Here is a 9,841-nt window from a genome sequence, read left to right on the forward strand (position 1 = left end):
TCTCATGGGCCATGTGGAGCTGAAGACTGATCAGTCGACCGAGGATAAAAGTTAGTCATTTTCAAGGATCAAACTTCATCCAAAATGATATATGATTGAAAGCTTATAATAAAATTGATTTTTATGATATATGATTTATGTTGATGATTAAAGCTATTTTTAAATAATTTCTAAAACGATTTATTTATGCTCAAATGATTTTTAATGGTTCATTTGTGATTAAAAGATAATTTTAAATAAAAGTATGATTTTTAATGCACGTGATTGTATATATAGTATTTGCTATCCATGTCTAGAACGTGCCGAGTTTTTAGACTCACTAGGTTTGTATGATGTAAGATTTGATGATTTTTGGAGGCGGTGACGATTGAGGCGATCGAGTGCAGCAGTTCACACCCGAGGGCCTTTATGTTTCCGTACTAGCTTAATAGATTAAAGATTTAAAGATTATGTTATTAATTTTTATTAGAGATATTATTATGCTTTATTTTTATTGTTAGTGACATTTTCAAAGTTCAATTTAGGAAGTTTTGGTTAGGGGGTGATTTATGATTTATTTTATGCATTTAAGATTTAAATTGTTAATTTATTTTTATTGTTAGAAATTTTAAATTATTTTATTTAGTTTAGTATTATAGAATTTATGATTTAAGTTTAGAAAAAATATAGAGGTCGTTTCAGTTGGTATTAGAGACAAGGTTTTCCCCAAAGCGTTGTATACTGTCACTTCGAGAAGCTCAAGAAGTCACGCTTCAAATATGTGAGTTCTTACTGCTTTATATTTTATATGCTTAAAATTCTTTTAAATGCTTAAATGATTCACGATATAAATGTTAGTTGCATTCTTCATGTAAAATGATTAATGCATGTTGGGTAGTGGAATTAATAAGAACTTAGAAGCGAATATGGTGCGTGCACTACTTGAGCCGGATTTAGGAGTCAACTCTGAGAAATTTTTGGATTAGATTTGCAATTTTCAAGATTTTGAGGACTGAATTGAAGGGCAAGATTTAGGTTAGAGGATTAGTTTGAGATGACTAAGGAATCTAAGCTTTTCAATCATCAATTGAAGAAAAATTTCGAGGACGAAATTCAATTAAGGGGGAGAGAATTGTAACGTCCGAAAAATCAACCTACGTAACCACATGCATGCAAAATTATTTTAATTGCTTAATTTTTTATTTAATTTATTTTAAAATGCTAGCATGATATTTATTATATGATTAAATGCATGATTGCATGATTAAATGATTATGTGACATGTTTTCATGAAATTAAAGATTTTACCTGAATATTCGATAATAGGCAGAGGAAAGGAGATCGGGGACGACCAAAACAAGAATATGTATTTTTCATAAAATAATGGCAAGTCTTCCTAATTTGATTATAATGATTTAAATTTTCTAAAAATTTTGGAGTTCGAATTATTTTAAAAGTCGAGCTCGATTTTTCCTGGGAAGTCGGTTTAGGGCAAACAAGGAGTTTTAAAAGATCAAAAATATTATTTTTGAAAAACTTATTTTATAAACTTTTATTATTTAATAAATTAAGTGTTATTGGGCTCAATTTTATTAATTTAAGTAGGCCTAATTACCCATAAGCTTGCAAGCCCATAACCAAAGCCCATTAATATGTTAATTAAATTATAAATAAGTGTTCTAGGTCTTCAAACCCTCACAATTCATCACCATCAGCCGTGAAGCACACACCACACACACAATTCAGATTTTTCGAATATTTAGGAGGAAAAAAAGGCTTGTGTTATTCATCGTTCGGTCGTCTAACGTCGCACCCTCGCCAAAGATCGTATATTCGAGCGTTATAAACGCAAAGGCATGTTTTCTAAAATCTTTAAAACATCATACAAATCATAATATGCATGATTTAATTGTTTATTCATGAAAAAAATAGGTGTTTGAATATTCTTACGGTAGAACGTTTATTTTCAAAAATATAGTGTTTTTACGCTATTATAAAAAACGTTTTTGAATCCAACTGACACGCTACCAATACATGATAAAATATGAATGAATTATGATCAAAACATGATAAAACTTAAGGAAATAACAAGTTTGAACAGCCGAGAGAAATCAGAACAGAACCGTGGGTGTATGGCTTGTACAAAATTCAAGGGACTTGCTAGGGTGCATGGGGTCATGGGTCTCAACCAGGTCTCGAGGAGGGATCTTTCTGGACGTGGTTCAGGGTCAGGAAGGGTCCTAGCATGGCTAGGACTCCTTGGTCGCAGCTATGGAGGAGTCCTGTGGAGCAAGGACTCCTCACATAAGCTTGTAGTGTATCGCAGCAGTAGAGACGGGTTGTGGCTGGCCTGGGCACGAGCCAGGCTGGTCCATCAAGTTTCTAGGGTGATGGTCAGGGGTCGGGCCAGGGGCTGGAGCTGCTGGGCTTGCTACTGGCTTGAGCAAAACGAGAGCGGCGTGAGGAAGCTTGGAAACGCGCAGCTTGTGTCTTACGATCCAGGGGGTTTTCTGCAGGGGGTTCGAGGGTCTTGGTTGGTCCGGGTAGGGTCTTGGCATTGTCTAGGGATGGTTAGAGTCAGGTTGGCTCGTTGGTGGCTCGGCTGGAAGTGTCCTAGGTTGGCTAGGAGTCATAGTGAAGAGGAAGCTCACGTGCAGAAATCTGGAGCTCGGTTGCAGGGCTGGTGAGCGAGCTAGGGTCTGGTTATTTGGGTCAGGGTTTTTCAAGAGGATGCCTAGGTGGGTTGGTTCGGGTTTGGCTTGAGTTGGCTTGGGCGTGGCTCGAGTATTTTGGTAGATGGCTCGGTGTGTTCCTATAAAGGTCAATTTCAAAAATATAAGGAAGAAATTTCGAAACATGGGTCCACAAGGGTGGCTCATGATTTGTAAGGGTATAATAAATAATAAAAATGATATGTTTAAAATTTGGGATCAAAATAATGAGTTTTGGAATTATCCGGGATTTAATCGTCCGCACGAAACGATAATTAAATAATAAATTTAAAAAGCCTAGTTATAAGCTTCATAAAATTATGAAAAATTATATTTAAGCTTAAAAAATTATTTAGAATAAGCTCATATCATTAAATGTGAGAAAAAGATAAACTCGAGAATTTTTACGTCCAAGGGCAAAACATTAATTTTACACCTAGGAAAATACGAAAAACGCTTGGCAGCGTTCCGAAAGATCATAACACATGTTAAATGATATTATATGATTTAAAATGATGATTTTGATGATAATATGTATTTTTATGATTTATAGTAAAGCTGTGCAATTTTTACTGTCTAGAATGCTATTTTTGGAAAGTTATGTTATTTTATGACTTTAAAAGAAAATGAAAAATAATTTGAGGGATGTGAATTGAACGTGACAAAATATATGATTTATGATATATGATTTTATGGGGATGTCGTGAGGGGAAAAGGCCCCAAAGGAACCCATTTACTGGAAAAGACCCTAGAGGGAACCTACTTGTGGGAAAAGGCCCTCGAGGGAACCCGTCTATGGGAAAAGGCCCCGACGATAGTATTTTCATGGTGGAGCCTATGTTAGAGTAGCTTTTATGTTTCAGCACTAGCTTGATAAATTAAAGATTTAAAGATTATGTTAATTATTTTTATTAGAGATATTCTTATACTTTATTTTTATTGTTAGTGATCTTTTCAAAGGTCAATTTAGGAAGTTTTGGTTAGGGGATTATTTAGGATTTATTTTATACACTTGAGATTTAAATTGTTAATTTATTTTGATTGTTAGAAATGTTAAATTATTTTATTTAGTTTAGTATTTTAGAATTTATGATTTAAGTTAGAAAAAAAATAGAGGTCGTTTCAATCCATTTCGACGACTGAAATAATAATGGGACGAAGAAGAATGAATCTTTCGACTGAGACGCATGAAAAGGGGGAATAAAGTTGAGAAATCAGTAGAAGATACAACGAAGAAGAAACGCCAAACAGCTATAAATAAGAAGAAATCGAAGAAAGATACGAAGGAGAACCCAATTTTCCTCGATTTCTATGGTTTGATATTTGTTTAATTTTTTTGGGGTTTTGAAACTGTTATTGTTTGTTATAAGCTATTAGCAACCGATTTCCCCTAAATTCTTGGGTTTTTTCTTGGTATTGCTTTTGAATCGATTGTTTAGTTTTACGGAAATGAATATTTGAAACTTTGCCGAAATTCAGAAATTAGGTTTAGTGTTTGATTTTGAAGCAATTATTCCAAATTTCTTGTGTTATGTACAATTAAATCCAATATCAAAACGAGCTTGTCGGCGGACCACTGTCATCCCATTCTTGGCCACTCTCCCCTTCCCCGGCCGAGCTAAGAAAGGGGTGAGTATTTATTATTTAATTTTTTGAGAGGCTCAAAGTTATCTTGGTACGAGTAAAATTAGTGTTCTTTTCGACATTGGTTTTGTAGTGGTGAAAAGCAAACTCAATGAGTTCAAAATCAAAACGATTTTTATTAATAGCACAACAACATTTGGAATGTAGAATCCATATTTTTTCTGGTATATATGATGCGCCAAAATAATACCATGACTGGATTCGTAAATGGAAAACAACTGTGTAATGTTAATTTTTTTGTTGCATATTTATACAGTTAGGTTTTTTTTTTCCCGTAGTTGTGTTTATACTAATTATTTGTATAATTTTGTTTTTGGTTTTTGATATAGAAAATGTTGTAGAAGACAAACCAGTTAATGATTATGATGAGAAGAATAAGAGTGTGAATGAATATTTTTCACCATATTCCCCTCCTTATTTTAGAAATGTTATGGGAAAATTGAAGGCAATCCTAGGCGAGCAGCAGAGGAGTCAGACAAATGATACTCCTTTCGCTAAATGGATTGATATGCAAGTTCTTGCGATTAGTAGTGGCCAGATTGATTATTTTCTAAACAGATTTGAGGCTAATTCATGTTCTTTTGTTGTTGGTAATGAAGTTATCATCCCTTTCAAGTCAGCTGATTTCTCTATTGTTCTCGGCCTACATCATAGTGGTCAACCAATTGACTTTGACCTGAAACTGAACTCCATATTTTTGACGCGTCATTTTGATGGGAAGGTCCCCAATTCCAACCGAAATGATATTTATGAAAAACTACTTTTACTTGCAAGAAGTGATGAAGAGAGTGTCGTTGATGATTTTGTTAGAGTTTTTATTTTGTTCATTTTTAACTGCAAAATATTCCTCACTAGTAATTATATCATTCCTAACTTTATATTTGCTTATCCCAATGGTCTTGCAATATTGTTTAAATATTCTAGGGGAGATGCTGCATTCTGATTTTTGTACCGAGAAATATGCCAAATCGGAAGAAAGCTTTATGTTGATGGATGCACAGTTGGATTGATGGTTAGTACGTACATTTAATAATTATGATCTTAGTATGTTTTCAATAACTTTTAGTAAATTTTTTTGGTTTTAGGGTTTGTTGTATGAGACTGTCCTAGTTTTAGGAGTACGACGTGCACTACAAGAAAAACGCTATACGACAACGGATAAAATCTGATGTCGTAGGCGCTGTTACAACTGTTGTAATTGGCAGTGTTGTTGAAAGTGCGTTCTATGACAACGGTTTTAAACCGTTGTCGTAGCTTCAATTAGCGACGGTTTTTTAAATTAGCGCCGGACTTTAGCGACGGATTAAGTTTAAACCGTCGCTAATATTAGCGACGGATTATGACTAAACCGTCGCTAATCGAGTAAACCGTCGATAACTTTAGCGACTGTTTAATTTATACCGTCCCTAACATTAGCGACGGTTTATTCTAAACCGGCACTAATTAGCGACAGATTTTTATAAAACGTTGCCAATTAACATCTATTTTGAACTAGACCGTCGCTAATTAGCGACATTTTAGAATACTACCATCGCTAATTAGCGACGATTTAGTCATAATCCTTCGCTAATATTTTGAAGTAAAATAAAAAAAATACTTTTATAATCCTGATTAGGTTCTACATGTGATTTGCGCCGATCCTGAAACCCATTCATGAACCACAATCTTATATTATTAAGGGTTTCTTTTTTGTTCTGACATTTTTTCTGTTCGGCATATTCATGAACATCCACAGCCATGAAGAAATGAGGATTCTCTCTAACATGCTCAACAATTTCTAGCAAATCGTCGTCATCGTACCAAGAATTCATAATCTTAAATAAAAAATAGAAATTTACTAAGAATTGAAGCGAAAAAACTTACCTTAAATCGAAACCAAAATCGTACCAAAGAGGAAATGTATTGTAGATGGTAAAGGAAGAGGACCGAAAATGCGAGTATTTATAGAACATTTGTGACGGCTTTTGGTATAACCGTCACTAATTAGCGATGGTTTTTGCTAAAACCGTCTCTATCAGCGACGATATTTGATTAACTGTCGCTAATAGCGACAATTGTTTATTAACTGTCACTATTAGCGACGGATTAGAAGCGACCGTCGCGTTTTTGTAAAAACTGTAGCTTTTTTAAACATTGCGATAGTTGTAATTCAACCGTCGCAATTTTGATGTAGCAACGGTTTAAAAATTGTGGCTATTAGCGATGGTTTTTGTTTTAAACCGTAGATATTTTAACAACGGTTCTCTAAAATCGTTGTCGTTTCTCCAAAAAAACACGATAATCCACAACGGTTCACTAAAACCGTTGTCATTTCTCTAAAAAAACATGCTAATAGACAACGGTTATAGAAAACCGTTGTCGTTTGTCCAAATGCATTGATTCAACTCGGGTATTTGTATTATTTTAGTTTATTAAGTAGTTGTGTAAATTTTATGGTTGGTTTGTGTGAGATTTTATTTTTTAATTGTGAGTACATTCTTTCGATACATCCATTTTGTGAGGAGGAGAATTTTTTGTTGGACATAAAGCGTGTTTTAAAGCAAGAAGATGGTAGATCTGAAGCAAAAAGATTTGAGAAAATTGTCATGAAGCAAATGGATGATATAAAGATGTTGAAAAAGAGGTGTGCTGAATTAGAGGGTGGAAATGTGAGACGTAAAATTAAGGGAAAACAGTTTGTGAGCGAAAAATGTGACAATATTGTTGAAGATGAGGAGAATGTTGATAAAAGCAAGGAATTTACTTTTGATTTAGCAGATGATGTAGCCTATAACTTTGATGATTTTGTAGATGTAATGGTACAATAAGTTCTTTCTGATCTAGCGAAAGAAAACAAAGAATTAGAGGGATCTCTTTCTTTGAATGCTTTAATTGATGATGTGTAAATTGGTACCGAAAGTAACGCACTAAATCATAATAGTGATGATGTTTTAAAAGAAGAAAACAATTACGTGTTAGGAAGTGACTCTGGAAATAGATCAGGTGGTGAGAGCAATGATGGTACTGTTGATGGTACTTTAGAAGTAGATAAGCGTACTGTTTTTCAATTTTCAATTGTGGACAATGTAAGGACTAGGGCTGATCGTGTGAAGGAAAAAAAAAGGTTCCATGTTTGTGAACCCGCCTAGCTCAACACGAAGACGTAAGAGGAAGATGACAAAACAGGTAAATGGAGCATACTTTAATCTTATACTACTGATTATTTAAAGTTTAATTTATGTTTTTTTAGTTATATTATTGTTAATGATGTTTTGATTTGCTGTTATATTACAAAATATATCGCCACTTTTGGATAGAAATTTGTAGATGTTGAGAAAAAATGTAATACCCCTGGCAAAGTTTCCATGAATGAATTAGAAGGTAGATCTTATTTTTGTGGGCATGAAGAAGCAGTTGATTAAGAGAGAAATTTGTTGACAAACTTTCTTGCTAGGAAAAGAATTGGAATACATTGATCTTCCGTATGTTTCTTCTTCTTATTTTTGTAGTAATGTTCATAATTTTTTTAATGAAATTGAATTTTCTATTATTGTAGTGTTGTCGTTTGGAAAGATAAGTTCATGAGGTAAATTGGACCGTTATTCTGTTATTTTCTGTTTGGCGATCCTGTTGCATAAGAGATAATTAATGTTTACATGAGAATTATGCAAAAACAAAGTTTCGAGCATGGATTTGAAAGTTACTGCATGGACACGGTTGTGAACATTCATAGCAGTTTGAAAGTTTTGATCAGTTTTTTTTTTGGGTTTTCCTGAAGAATATGCATTTGTATATGTTTTCTTGAATTTGTAGGACGAAGTGATTACGAAGTTCCAAGAATATGGGAAAATAAGGATGGTACACCGGAATGATTATGGAGCTTTTCTTGCAAATATGACATCTTTCATGATGGGTAAACTACATGAACTGGGTGAAAATGTATTTAGAAGATGCAGATATATCATTTTCCCCATGAATGATAGATGGCATTGGTTTTTGTTGGTTTACAAACGAGATGAAGGGATGTTTAAACTATGGAACTCCATGCATAGTCCATTCGCAGTTGGGACAATAAAAGTTTATGTAAGTTTAACCATAATATTTTTAAATACAATTTAAGCTTGAAGTATGAAAGTACTGTTTTGTGCAGACAAAGATTTTGGCAGGTGCCATACGTCACTTATTAGGATTCGACATAGTTAGTGAGCCAGTGTTAAGAGAACCTTGTCGTCAACAAGGTGCGACCCTCGATTGTGGTGTTTCTACATGCATGTGGTTGGAGTGTCTGGCTCGTGACACGGATGACATCTGGAGCTATGCAGCGGATGTGAAGATGGACACTTATCGAGCTCGTATGACAACCACAATATTACCTGATCAAAATGGATTGTCGAAAAACAAGTTTGAGTAATTAATAATTTGCATTATGCTTATGGTTAAGAATTTGTAGTTGAATTGGAGTTTGAACATTGTAAGTGTATGTCTTTTTGTTGGTTTAAATTATGTAATGAAGACTAACAAATGATTTTTGCGAGGTCTTTATTTTTTTTAATCTTGTTTTATCGGTACATAATCCTTGTCAATAAGCTGTATCTGTACATGAATTGAGTATAATAGTTTACTAACCGAGACACAGAGTACACATACATTGAGTACAATTTATCTTTGATCGAGCACCACATAAAGTATGTCATATAATCATGCTAATAAACAAAAATCAATGTTGAATATCACTTGACTTATTAAAACTTATGAAAATTTATTTTGAATATCAATCTAGCACACAATACACATGAATCGAGGACAATATGTATTCGATCGAGCACCACATTGAGTTTGTCATATAATCACGCTAAGATACACTTCATTTCCGGATGAAGTTATAGTGTGGCAATGTCGAGGTACAAAGCAAGTCAGATTGAGTATAATAAATTACCAATGGAGCACACAGTACGCATGAATTGAGTACGATATGTATTTGATCGAGCACCACATAGAGTTGGTCATAGAATCATGCTAAGAAACACTTCATTTCCAGAAATGAAGTTATACTGCGGCAATGTCGAGGCACAAAACAAGTCAGATTGAGTATAGTAAATTACAAATCGAGCACACAGTACACATGAATTGAGTACAATATGTATTCGATCGAGCACCACATAGACTTTGTCATATAATCATGCTAAGACACACTTAATTTGCGGATGAAGTTATAGTGTGGCAATGTCGAGGTACAAAACAAGTCAGATTGAGTATAGTACATTACTAATCGAGCACTCAATACACATGAATCGAGTACAATATTTATTTGATCGAGCACCACATAGAGTTTGTCACATAATCATGCTAAGACACACTTCATTTCCAGATGAAATTATAGCGAGGCAATGTCGAGGACAAAACAAGTCAGATTGAGTATAGTAAATTACAAATCGAGCACACAGTACACATGAATTGAGTAAAATATGTATTCGATCGGGCACCACATAGAGTTTGTCATATAATCATGCTAAGACACACTTCATTTG

At 34.0% G+C, this 9,841-nt stretch overlaps 1 long non-coding RNA gene across 1 annotated transcript; it reads left to right on the top strand.

Annotated features, from left to right (window-relative positions):
* Positions 1 to 3,830: 3,830 nt before the first annotated feature.
* On the top strand, positions 3,831 to 5,200 carry LOC142525414 (uncharacterized). Its single transcript, XR_012815070.1, has 2 exons — positions 3,831 to 4,319; positions 4,664 to 5,200. It is a non-coding gene; the product is annotated as an uncharacterized LOC142525414 (long non-coding RNA).
* Positions 5,201 to 9,841: the final 4,641 nt, after the last annotated feature.

Source organism: Primulina tabacum, chromosome 14 (genome assembly GCF_025594145.1).
Source record: "Primulina tabacum isolate GXHZ01 chromosome 14, ASM2559414v2, whole genome shotgun sequence".
Classification (NCBI taxonomy): domain Eukaryota; kingdom Viridiplantae; phylum Streptophyta; class Magnoliopsida; order Lamiales; family Gesneriaceae; genus Primulina; species Primulina tabacum.